Below are 13,837 nucleotides of genomic sequence, written 5' to 3' on the forward strand. Positions count from 1 at the left end.
TCACCACACTGTCTACAAACTCCTCAGAAAACAGGACACCAACACCATTCATGCTTTCTGGGCACCCTTGCCACACAAACTTGTATTTTTGTCCCTGCCTACCCTTCACCATTCTCACACCACTTCCCTTCCATCTCGTCTCTTGCACACAACATATGTCCACTCTTCTTCTGATCAATACTTCCACCACTTCTCCTGATCTCCCTGTCATTGTCCCTACATTCCATGTCCCAAAGCTCACAAACCGATCTCCACTTCGGGCTGTACCCTGCCCATATGTAGTTGTAATTGTCATGGTTCTCTTTTTGAGGCAATGTTTTTATGGCCGGATGCCCTTCCTGACGCCAACCCTCTTAGTCGCCTCTTACGACACGCAGGGATACGGTATACCTATTCTAACCAGGGTACACACCGTACACACCGGTCCAAGTCAATTCATGTAAAAGCACAAGGATGGCCGAGTCGTCCTCCCAAATACATTACACATACAAACTCCTCCACAAGCTTGAGATCACCATTGATAACAAAGAAAAGGTTCGTTTACACTGCACGATAAGTAGCTAAGATGGCCAGGCGTACAGAATGTAAATGCAACACTTTCGAAGGTGAGATCCTCAGTGAGCAGAAGCACACGGAGCCCTCAAACACGTCGTGCAAACGAGCCTCAGGAAGCAGGAAATGAGGCCTCAAGCACGTCGTGCAAATGAGCCTCAGGAAGCAGGAAATGAGGCCTCAAGCACGTCGTGCAAACGACCCTCAGGAAGCAGGACAGGAGGCCTCAAGCACATCGTGCAAACGTGCCTCAGGAAGCAGGAAAGGAGGCCTCAAGCACGTCGTGCAAACAAGCCTCAGGAAGCAGGAAAGGAGGCCTCAAGCACGTCGTGCAAACGAGCCTCAGGAAGCAGGAAAGGAGGCCTCAAGCACGCCGTGCAAACGAGCCTCAGGAAGCCTTGTGTTGTCCCTTCCTGGCTTGTTTAGCTGATGACGATGAAAGTAAGACCGACGAGGGTCGAGTTGAACCTTCCCGCGCTGAGATTGAGTATCGTATACAACGTGTATTGAATATTGTGATACGAATGTCTATCGAGAAGTGCAAATGACAAGCGTCAGGAGGTATCTGATCTGAAGAGAGGGATGTGAATTATTATTATTATTATTATTATTATTTTGTATACAAGATCGAGGCTCATGTAAGAGCTGACATTAATCACAAAGAAACATAAACGGACACATAAAAATATCATAAAGGGAGCGGGAGACAAGATGGGGTGAGAGAGGGAAGCACAGAAGTACAACAGTGGAGAACAGGAACATCGGGAGATCTGTGGGAGGGAGAGGGCAGGGGAAGGGGAGGGGGTGGGAGAGGGCAGGGGAAGGGGAGGGGGTCGGAGAGGGCAGGGGAAGGGGAAGGGTGGGAGAGGGCAGGGGAAGGGGAGGGGGTGGGAGAGGGCAGGGGAAGGGGAGGGGGTGGGAGAGGGCAGGGGAAAGGGTGGGGGTGGGAGAGGAATGAAACAAATGGACACTGGTGGTGAACAGCTGTTTTAAAGACCTGGAGGGAGGAGTGGGATTGAAGGGAGTGGGGGAGTTTGTTCCAGAGGTGGGAAAAAGAGGAATGAAAGAGTGAAGGTGAGCAGAGATATCAGGTATGAAGATACTTGGCAGGGTAGCATAGTGTGGTGGTGTTGTTTGCTGTCTGAATGTAGAAAACACAAAGAACGGATGCAGTCTGATTTTCACCTGCCTGACTGCATTCTTATTCTCACATTGTTTCTTATTTGTGACATTTATTTTACGACGTCTTTACAAATCTTTATTTTCTGCAGGAATGCTGAGCCTATAGTATCAAATGCATCTGTTGATGAAGAGCTGCCAACTGGTGAGTGATATCTGATATCTCTTACAATTCTTCCTTCCTACATTCCCTGAACCCACCTGCATTCCACCTTTCCTCCAACGTTTTCAAACGGATCTCTGACTCCAAAATCACAAGAAACTCATTTTGCAATAAATGTTCGTTTTTCATAAATCGTCCAACACTTTCTAAAGTTCAAACTCACCCCTCCCGTCCTCATCTCCCCCATATCTCAACTCGGTGATATTCTGTCCATTGAGCTTTTTCTGTCACAATATCTGTTTTATGTTCATTTTCCCTCTTCTTTCCAGGATCTTCTGTCCGTCATGGTGAAGATGATGAGACGACTTCCAGTGACAGTAGTTATAGCAGAGCTGATCTTTGAGAGTACAAGGTGCAGCAGGTGGTGGTAAGCAAGACATTCAATTTCCTTTTTGTGTCTCCGTTACCGAAGTCGCCGGAGGCATTTTGTTTTCAGGTTGTCCGTCCGTCGGTCCGTGATATGTTTTCATTCCCGCGCCAACTTGAGAACTGCTGAAGGGATCTTAGTCAAACTTGGTGCAGGTATGTATAATGAGGTAAAGATTAACTGATTAGATTTTGGGGTCACGAGGTGAAAGGTCAGAGGTCATGTTTGGTAAAAAAAATCCTGTTACCACAATAACTTGTGAACCAGTGATGTGATCCTGTCCAAATCGAAGCACAACTGTGAATCCCAAGTTCAACATCACAGCAAGTGGTGTTGTAAATCCAGAGCTCAACAGCAATCAGGTATGCATTGAACTTGTAGTTGTTGAGGTAAATATACAAGGTCATACTAATCATCAGTGACTGGTACATTTTTAAAGTATTGCATATATTTGGGTTGAGTAAACCGAAATATATGCTTTTCCGAAAAAGTAGGTCGAGGACCCAAATCATATATCAGGTGAACAACGTCAGTGCAGGAACACTATTATTATGCAAGAACATCTTAGAAGGCCAAGTGGTCTTTGAGATTTCGCATTAGCAAAATTGAGTGATGACAAAAAACGTCGTGTTTTTAAACGGTGAAGCCACTTCAATATGTCACCGTACGTCCGTCAAATATGAAGAAGAAGATCCTTTATAACCCACTGTGTTTAATTCTGAAGCATTCTGAAGGACAATTCTAATGGGTTCCAAACGGTTATTCAAAAGTGTAATTCTAATGGGTTCAAAAGGGTAATTCTAAAGGGTAATTCAAAAGTGTAATTCTAATGGGTTCTAAAGGGTAATTCCAAAGGGTGATTCTAAAGGGTAATTATATTGGGGTTTAAAGAGCAATTCTAATGGGTTTCATTTGTTTCTTGACTTTGCCTATTTCATATTCAAATTTCAAACTGAACTGCTTCCTTTGGACATGGGTGCAATTTGTTTTTCAGACTGCCATTTGACATTGACCTTTAACTTGGTGGGTATGATGCAAATCAAGTGTAAATGCATCAGTAGTGTATATATGTTGCTTCTGGGACACTCTCATTTTCCCATTGACTTACATGTTAATTTTTCCCCTCCCTCATTGCCCCTAAACACCTCTATTTCTCTCACCCTGTTCTTTACGAACCTTCTAACCTTTTGACATGTTATCCTTATTCATTAGACCACTTAAACAATGGTCCTTCTGTGTGAACCTGTGATCCTTCTGACCTTATGGACCTTTTAACCTTTTACTCTTAATATCATCTGGTGAATCATCTTTGGCCCACTCAAACAACGACCCTACAAATATTTGTTTATGCGTGGGAAATAATTTAATTCTCTTGCCACTCCCTTCACCATCTAATATATTAACAAAAAAGATGTTTGAGTTTGGTTCTTTATTAAGATATTTTAACTGAGCTGAGATAAAATGGTAAACCTCCCTCAATGTTCTTGTTTGAGCGCCTCCAGTGCCACATACCATTTTTAAATTAAAGTATATATTTTCCTGACAACCATCAAAGTTTTCCGTCCACTCAAAAATATTTCCATCTTTTTTACCCAATTCACCGGTATTTAAATTAATTCTCTTATTTGTTTTGTAAATTGTTTTACCAGTTGTCTTTTCAATTATACCTATTTGATATTTTTCACATTCGTTATGTTTACCATTTATATACCAAGGTTGATTACACCTCCACTCTTTAGTCTGGTTGGTACTTGGTTCTATCATTTATATAATAGTAAAAAAGGCGGCGGTAGCCCGTTAAAATCCCTAACCCCCCTTTTTAACTTATCACTTATATACTTATATAACCATAAGGGAGACTATCAATTCCATTTTCTAAAATAAACCTCTTATCATCAAAAGCCCCCAATGCTTTCTTATTCACCTCTTCTGAATATAATTTATGTTTCTTACTTCTTATTCCATTAATCTTTCTAAACTCTTCTTTCTTTGTTGTTAAACAGTTATAATAATCCTTAAAGTTTATTGTTTCTTTAATGACATTTTTCTTTATGCCTTTTAACTTCTTATCAGTTTTTTCAACGTTATTCACAATGTATTTATAAGCATAAGCCTTAGACCTCAATCCCACAAATTCACTCATGACATTTCCTCCTAATTCATCCTTAAACTTTCCAATCACCTTTTTATTTTTAGAAGAGAACAACTCACTCTCTGGACTGTAATTACTAGTGTCATAGATATTAATGTCCTTTTTCATGTCTGAATAAACATCATCAGTATTAATTTGCAAAATAAAACTATCTGTATCCATATAAAGTAGATTAACATCATTTTGATATTTCTTCCTCAAGTTATTATAAAAGTAATCATACATTAATGACTTTGATAAATCAAGAATTGATGTTCCAATATAAATAGGTTTGTCCATTTCAATACTCTCTTTAATCAAATGGATCGCACAAAAGTTCTCAGTAAAGACCTCAGCTCTAGTAAAACTCGGTCTATTAATTAATTTTGATGCTTGTTTCCAAGATGTTGATAGTCTGATATTTTGTCTTTTTCTCACATTTTCCATAGTCTTACCAAAGACCGCATTATTCATCAATTTATAAAAGTCTTTCTCAAAATCTGTTTTTGACTCTGTTCTTCTTTGTGTATTAAAATCAATGTACCCCTTCAACCAATGACTTTGATTGAACTTTAGAACCCTATGGATCTTCTCTACTCTTAGACCTTTTGATAAATATTGTCGCAAATTTCTTTGGTGTAGAACATAATTTTTCTTGTTATATAATGTAGTAAGTAATTTTTCTGTTGATTCACCTATATTAAATGATTGTTGATAATCACTTAACCACTCCTTCTTTGGACTTTCCTTTTCACAAGCAAATGGGAGATCTTTGTGTAGGTTATGAAGTTCCTCTGGATATTTCAAATCGACCTCAAAATAATAACCAACCTTTGAATCATCCAATTTTTTTTGTGTAGAGATACGTACATCTTGTAAAACGTTTTTGTAATCTTTTTCCTTTACCCATCTAAGTTTTCCATAAGGAAGAGCCTGAGACATTGCCCAGCCATACAGGTTGTTCGCATCATAATACATCAAGTAGGAGCTCTCTACCGATGGATCATAATTTGGAATGTACTTGTTATTTGCTTTAGCATATCTCTTTGAACAGACTTGGGAAATTCCTCCTCTCTTTGCCTTTTCAATCATCAAAAGCATATCAACATCGGTTATCAAATCCAAATCTTGTTTTGTCATTTTTAACATCGCGCTCCAAGCCAATCCAGGAGCAGTGTAATAGTGAGCAGGATCCAATCCATATCCAGAATGACAGATTGTTCTGAAAGCCTCAAACACATCAGCCAACAAAAGCACATCAGTTTTGAGGTACAAATCGTGATACTCACCAAGATTCTTAATGTTATATTTTTTCCAAACATTTTGTGCGTGTACATAATCTTTATCAGATATATGACTATTATTTAATTTGTTATAGAAATTTTCTTTTAAAGGAAGTTGTGTTTCATTGAATCTCTCAAATGAGTCCATATAGTCATAGGGGTAAATTCCCTTTTGTGTTAGAAAATCTTTATCTAAAAAATACTCTGAAAGACATGGAAACTCTTTTAGATTTTGAACCAAGTTAGCCAATGGACTTGCCATGAATTTAAATGTATCAAGAAATCTGATATGAGTAATAGGAGATGTGTGAATTGTTTTTGTGAATGAAATGTATTTCTGATCCGTGTTTGGAATTGCTGAGATACTTCCAGAAGTCTTTGAGAGTTCCTTGATAAATAGATGTGTATCATAATGAGCGTTGTTATGAAGAAAGACAGGAATGAAAGAGGGGAGTTGATAATTAATATTACAACTTTGATGAGCCGGACCTCTATATTTACCAGTGAGATGACAATGGTCTCTAACCTTTAGACCTTTACCAATTTTCTCCTCACAAATATGACAGACATTGTTTTTTATAAATTCCCTTTTTTCTTTACTTGTTAAGGACATTGGTTTATTGGTTTCTCTCATTATCTTGGTTAATCGAACACAGTCTTTTTCTAGTCGTTTCACAAACTCCTCTGGGGTATTTGAGCCTCTATACATCTCTAACTTGTTATATTTATCACCAACGGATGATTTGATATAATAACAAAAACCACAAGGAGTATGTTTTTGATATTTATTTGTGTATGATTCTTTTGGATCTGGAGAAGCAGTATCAATTTTTTCTAAAATACTTTCAAAATCAGCATATATAACAAATGGATGTTTGATCTTTTTATTTTCATCTTTGAATGTGATCTTTGAGCCTTTTTTAGGCATATTGATTACCGTCGATTTATGTTCGCCACAATAATTTGAATGTTTATCTAATCTTTCTTGTGTATGGAAGAAGTTAAGACAACGCATACAAGTATATATTTTATTTGTTCTTTTACATACTTGTGGTTTTATTAATTTTGCAATATCTTTGATGTATGTATAATGCCAATTTTCGTCTGAATTAAAACATAGAAGATTAATATGAGTTTGTTTACAATTGTTAGAAAGCTTTAAAACCTGAATGTTGTTTGTTTCTGTTAGACCATAAACATTAACTGATAAATTATTCATCTTTTCAAATTTAGGAATATCATTTAAAGCCATAGGAAACTTTAGATCTTTCGTATTTAATGTATTCTCATATTTTTTATAATGAGATACTCTTTCATCATGAAAATGTGGAGGATGTAAGTGTGCTAAAATAGACCAGAGAAAACATTTATCGTCTTTATTTTTGATATTGATAACTGCTTTTCTATTTTTGATAACACTGGGTAAATCAATGTAAGAAGAAGCTTTTAGAGGATCTGATTTAAGAATATGAATGTCTATGTAAATAATTTTTCCTATATTGAATCCACTTCCTACGATTGAATTATCCACATCTTGCTCTTGTTTAATAAGTTCATCATAGACTCCTGATGTTTTAAAATCTTGATATGAAGATATAAAGTGTGGCTCAGTTCTCATGTATGGTGTATCTATAACTCCTTCATCCTTTGTCATTTCTAATTTTACCCCCATATAAAATTTAAGTGGTTTCATTTCTTTTAGTGTTTTTTTAATCAATGTTTGAAGAGCACGTTTGACTATTTCTACAGCATCAACTATAGACTTTGGTTCGGGAGGTTTGAAGTTAAAGATTCCAATCCTGATATGTCTTTTGAAAGCGAGGTCCAAAGTGGTGATTATGACCGAATAGTCACTCAGCTGTGCACGGATAATCTTGCTGTCCAACTCCTCCGGGCTGTCAACAATCAGCTTCCTCTTCCTCTTCGCCTTCGTCTCCTTCACTGCTTGGCCGAGCAGAAAAGTGAGCGTCAAAGCAGAAAGATATCTTTACATACAAACATGTTGCCCCGTCAAGGACGCCATTTACGTCGATGGGTTCCGATCACAGGTGCCACTGACCAGTAACATCAATGGGTTCCAAAGCAAACGCCTCTTTCTCGTTCGGAACCAGCATGGTCTGGTCGGCAACAGCAACAGCTGGAAGGGGTTCCCCAGCATTGTCCGAATGTGGGCTCGGTGGTCCAGCGTCTACACAACAACCACAAATACATTTGGGTAAGCCACAAACCATTCTAAAGTCGACCTAAACAAAAAGCATGTCAACATATAGACAAAACAACAAATCAACATTCAAATTGGTTATTCTGTACTGTACAAGGAACAAGCTGTGCTGGACAAGGAGAAATAAACTGGAATCTTAGCCAAAGATAAAAATGCTTTGAACACATTGAGATGTAAAACCATATACAAGACTCAAACCTGAGAAATCGTCCTCCACCTCATCCCCTGGCTCAGCAGGCATACCAACATCTCCTTCCGTCGTGGCAGGGGGGTCGTCAAAAATGCCTCCCCCTTTTGTCTGAAGGAGGTTATCTCCTGCCGGCGGTGACAGAAAAGGACAAATGACTAAAAATCAAGGTATCCCAAAGGATATTATATTACCTCAAGCAGTTCGTACGAAATACATGACTGCAAATAAGTCAAATACAAATGGCTATAGCATGTGCTTGCAAGTTTGGTGTGGCATGTGTGGCTGGGAGGTGGGACGGTATAGGGTGTGGTGGTGGCGTGAGAGGGAGGAGTAGCTGGGACACGAGGGGGAGGAGGTAGCTGGGACACGAGGGGGAGGAGGTAGCTGGGACGTGAGGGGAGGGGGTAGCTGGGACACGAGGAGGGGGAGGTAGCTGGGACGCGAGGCAGAGGGGGTAGCTGGGACACGAGGGGGAGGAGGTAGCTGGGACACGAGGGGGAGGAGGTAGCTGAGACGCGAGGGGAGGGGTAGCTGGGACGCGAGTGGGGGAGGGGCAAGGGAGAGGCTCCACAATGAGCCTCAAAAATAGCTTCAAATAAATAAAAAACTGCGTTCATCTTATTGCATTTGCCAAAACTAAAGTTGTTTGTGAAAGTGCAGCTTCTCTCGAATATAAAATACAGGGCATCCACAAAGTCGCGCATCATAGGCAAAACATCTATTTGTAAAGTTTGCGACATCAGTTGTTCGAAATGTGTCCGACCAATCTCAAAACATGTCTGCAAACGGAAAAGCAGGTTTCTCTGAATATTCTTCAACATATCCGGGCTAATTGTTGAATTAAATAATTTAATTTCCTCTGATAAATAATCAATTAAATAATTTCCCATGATGCGACTGTGTGGTCACCCTGTAATTCAAGATAGACATGATACACCGAATAGAATGTACAAAACGCTCATGGGAAAGCAAATCGCAGTGCACGTACGTAGAATCCCTCCATCTCCACCAAAGTCATCATCCTTGGCAGGCTCATTGTATTGGAGGGGGTCTGGAGCAGGGGCATCGATGCTCTGCTCGGCGTCCAGCAATAAGGCTGAGGTTCCGGCTCCAACTAATATGTCAAAAGTGCTTCCCTCACGTACCTCCTCTCGCTCATCACCGCCAAATCCCGCTGCAGCAAAGAGGTGAAACGAGCGGTAGTGAGGATCCAAGAGTTGGGGGAGGGGGGGGGGGGTGCAGCTGAACAATATCAAATGCTGTGCAGAAAAAGTGAAGCTGAGGAGTGAGGATACAGACCAAATCCTTCATCCTGTATGAGCGGAAGATTCCCCACGTCCTCTCTCATGGTTATCTCCTCGGCACGGCTCTGGTTCAAGGTGAACTGCTGCGCGACGTCGATTTCCCTGCAGACGTGGCCAACAGACGCTCGTTTACTTCACGGGTACAGCACATCTGCGTCATCTTACTTCACCACAGCGGCCTGCTCTCCAAGGCCCATACGTGTGCCTGTATACATATACCCATACACATATCGTGTGCCTCTATACATATACCCATACATATACACATATCGTGTGCCTGTATACATATACACATACATATACACATATACACAGCCTTCATTGGTCATGTCCTGAGAGCTTAAAACAATAACTGTGCAAGTGAATTGAGGAAAGGTAGAGAAGAAGGGAAAGTAGGGGGATGGAGTGTAAGGAAAAGGAGGATGGAAAGAGGTAGCAGAAATGGATGGGGTAGGGGGAGAGAGGGGGGGTGGGTTGTGGTACATGGGGAGAGAGGGGGAGATTGTGGTACATGGGGAGAGAGGGGGAGATTGTGGTACATGGGGAGAGAGGGGGAGATTGTGGTACATGGGGAGAGAGGGGGAGATTGTGGTACATGGGGAGAGAGGGGGAGATTGTGGTACATGGGGAGAGAGGGAGAGATTGTGGTACATGGGGAGAGAGGGGGAGATTGTGGTACATGGGGAGAGAGGGGGAGATTGTGGTACATGGGGAGAGAGGGGGAGATTGTGGTACATGAGGAGAGAGGGGGAGATTGTGGTACATGGGGAGAGAGGGGGAGATTGTGGTACATGGGGAGAGAGGGGGAGATTGTGGTACATGGGGAGAGAGGGGGAGATTGTGGTACATGGGGAGAGAGGGGAGATTGTGGTACATGGGGAGAGAGGGGGAGATTGTGGTACATGGGGAGAGAGGGGGAGATTGTGGTACATGGGGAGAGAGGGGGAGATTGTGGTATATTGGGGGAATGAGCGAGAGCGGACAGGGGGGGGAATGGGGGGGGGGGGGGATGGGTGTCCAAGATTCTTCCCCTTTTTGTATAGGCCCAACATCAGCACACAACTAACCCCTCTTCCTCTGCCAAACTTAAAATGATACAGAAATAACTTGATTATATTTTATATGAAGCATCCAGCTAGGGCTGGCAGGGTGGCCTAGGCCCACACTCGCCTCGGTTCGAATCCCGCCCCAGCTATAAACTCTCATCCCGGCGATTCATCAATGTCTGTGCGCGCCGTCCCTCCGATGGACGTTAAGCCGGCTGTCCCCTGTGCCGGCATTCGTTGGTATTCCTGCCATAACTTTAGTCGAACACCAGGCCTGGCAAGCTGGTTCGTGAAAGACTTGCGCCAACATTCCCCCCCTGACCAACCTCACAAGTCGGAATAATCGTGGCCCTTAGAGGAGAAGAAGATCCTCGAGATCAAGCTGAGAATGATCCCATTGAATTCCCAAATAAAGAGAACACTCTCAAGTACAGTACATGTTTTGATACGAATAAAATGGCGACAACGCTTGATGTTTGCATTGGGAGCTGCACCGGATAAACACCGCGGTGCTAAGACCTCCCACTGCAACCACAGATAGGCAGCGGATATCGAACTGAGGCCTACATAAAGCTACACGTACCTGGGACTCGCACAAGGCCGCACAGCCTGAGGGTCCGTAAGGAGGCCCCAATTATCGCCAGCCTTTCCTCCCCGCCGTCCAAAGAGACTGGCGGGGAATCCGAGCGCGGCGAGGACGTGGTAAACAAACGCCGCGCCACGCAGGCCAAACTAAGATGGCGGCGCTATCGCTTTCCCGCTAAAACCGTTTCAAACGGAACATTAAATAGTGCGCGCACTTTCACGGGTTCTCGAGACTCTGGGATTAGGAAAACATTTTTCGTTTGTGTAACACGCGATATATCGCCGAGGTGTACGTCTTTTCTTACGCGGACAGCGATGGCGTCGTTATGAATTTCGAAAACTCAGGAGATGAGGCGGAGGGATACACAGATTGGGATCGTTGCAAGTCGTCTGTGAGGAATCAGCACGCTGAGTTTTTAATTCATATGAAGCCTCCAGGGCAGATTCAGGAACTGTAAGGTTACAGTACTGGTTTTCAGGGCATGTGTACTGATGATGGACGTGAGAGATTCTTAATCCGGGAAATTACCGCGAAGCAAAGCGAAAGTAAGGTTAGGCATTCGTGTGCGTGTCTGCATTTTTAAAATTCATTTGGTCGACAACCGTTGGTCCGATTGACATGAAATTTCACCACAGGAATGGCTCCGCCTGTATAAAAAATTTTATTCATAATTATGACGTCATAGGTCACGTGATACGGACGCCATCTTGGGAAAAACGGTACACCTCCATATCTCCGAAACAGCTCAATGGAAAAAAATTGAAAAACAAGGCTCATTGTGAAGTACTCACCATGGGGAATAAGATATGTCAATGATGATGTCATCGGTGCCTTCGTTATAACGTCATAATGACTTCGTTATTGACTTCCGCTTCCGGTCCGGTCCGGAGAGGACGCTGGCGTCGCTTGCTCGCCGCTTCTCTGACTGGACCATTGTCCGTATCTTGCTTTTCTGGTGGTCGTGGTGGATTTTTGGCCATTGAGTCTGCCCTCTGCATGGTCCCGGCTCTGCTCTGCTGCTCCTAGCTTCACCTGCTCGGCTCCTTCGCTGTGTTCCTCGGGCCTGCTCCCGTGGGTTGTGCCCATTGTTTGCAGCGGTGGTGATGGCGGTTTGCTGCCGTGATCTTGATTAACGGCGGCGGTCGTTTGCCGCTGCATTTGCCGCTTTGCCTCCTCAACCTTGGCCTCGTGCTCGTCTCTTCGCTCCTGTCTGCCCTCTGCATGGTCCCGGCTCTGCTCCTAGCTTCACCTGCTCGGCTCCTTCGCTGTTTCCTCGGGCCCGCTCCCGTGGGTTGTGCCCATTGTTTGCAGCGGTGGTGGTGGCGGTTTGCCGCCGTGATCTTGATTAGTGGCGGCGGTCGTTTGCCGCTGCATTTGCCGCTTGCCTCCTCAACTTTGGCCTCGTGCTCGTCTCTTCGCTCCTGTCTGCCCTCTGCTCGGTCCCGGCTATGCTTCACCTGCCCGGCTCCTTCGCTGTTTCCTCGGGCCCGCTCCCATGGGTTGTGGCCATTGTTTCACTCCTCAACCTTGGCCTTGTGCTCGTCTCTTCGCTCCTGCTGGCATGGCTTTGCGGTACTCCGCCGCAAGGCTTCTCCTGCTTAATACCCGCTCCACCCCATCATGCATCGCTGCAATCAAATCCAATGGACTCCTGCGTCGACCCAGGTACATTCACCGTGGCTCCGGTCGTAAGTTTGTTTATTTACAATCAGGTCACTCCATCCCCGTCCTCTGGTCGGCTCAGCGCACTCCCACTCATCGTCCCAGCACACCTGGTCACAACAACGCACACAATCGCACCTCCTGTCTGCGAACCCCGGCCAAATCACCTGAATTCATACCCGCCGTACAAAACAACATCAAGCTCACCCTGTTCAATACCCAGTCCCTCAACAACACATGCCTCATCCTGAACGACTACATCCTGGAAAATAAAGTGGACTTTCTCTGTCTCACTGAGACCTGGCAACAACCTCTGGACTACTTCGCACTCAACCTCACCACACCCAATGGATATTCTTACATCAATAAACCACGCTCGGAGGGCCGAGGTGGTGGAATTGCCGTTATTCATCGACAAGACATCAGGACCAGTCTCATCTCCATCGCCTCTGCTCCATCATTTGAACACCTGGCTTTTAAACTCTCTGGTCACACACAGTCAGTCATGGCTGTTGTCTACCGCCCTCCCAAACCACACCCATCATTCCTGTCTGACTTCTCCTACTTTCTGACCCAGCTATGTTCCCTCTCCCCCTCAATCCTCCTCCTTGGTGATTTCAATATCCACATGGACTCCAATGACTCCACGATAACCACTGACTTCACTGATTTACTCACCTGCTTTAACCTCACTCAACATGTCAACTTTCCTACCCATAACCGTGGTCACATTTTGGACCTTGTCTGCTCTACTGGACTAATTTTGCACCATCTCTCTGGCTCCGACCTCACTCTCTCTGACCACTTAGCCATCACTCTGACCATCAACATCCCCACCCCAGCACCAAGGCATTATCGCACTATCAACTTCCGTAAGCTAAACGCTCTTTCACCTCACTCATTCTCATCCACCCTCTCTGAAAAAATGTCCACTTCTCCCTTCGTTGACCTCCACACCCCTTCTGACCTCACTGACTACTACAACCACACTCTCTCCTCCTGCCTTGACCAGCTTGCGCCTATGAAAACCAAAACAGTTTCTTTCACCCATTCTGCTCCCTGGTTTACCCCTGAACTCCGCCTGATGAAAACTCGTGCTCGTCAACTTGAAAGACTCCGCAATAAAACACGTCTCACAGTTCACTCCCAGGCC

General features: G+C 43.7%; 1 long non-coding RNA gene across 2 annotated transcripts; it reads right to left on the reverse strand.

Moving 5' to 3' along the window:
- Window positions 1-2,466: 2,466 nt before the first annotated feature.
- LOC144892227 (uncharacterized) lies at window positions 2,467-11,408 on the reverse strand. 2 transcript variants are annotated; one of them, XR_013623444.1, is made up of 6 exons: window positions 11,020-11,408; window positions 9,386-9,492; window positions 9,075-9,260; window positions 8,095-8,211; window positions 7,735-7,863; window positions 2,467-7,619 (listed from the first exon to the last, which is right to left on the reverse strand). It is a non-coding gene; the product is annotated as an uncharacterized LOC144892227 (long non-coding RNA). The 2 variants fall into 2 exon arrangements; XR_013623443.1 differs by having other exon boundaries at window positions 2,467-7,616; window positions 11,020-11,404.
- Between the last annotated feature and the right edge of the window lie 2,429 nt (window positions 11,409-13,837).

Source organism: Myxine glutinosa, chromosome 5, assembly GCF_964187855.1.
Source record: "Myxine glutinosa chromosome 5, kmMyxGlut1.1, whole genome shotgun sequence".
Taxonomy (NCBI): Eukaryota; Metazoa; Chordata; class Myxini; order Myxiniformes; family Myxinidae; genus Myxine; species Myxine glutinosa.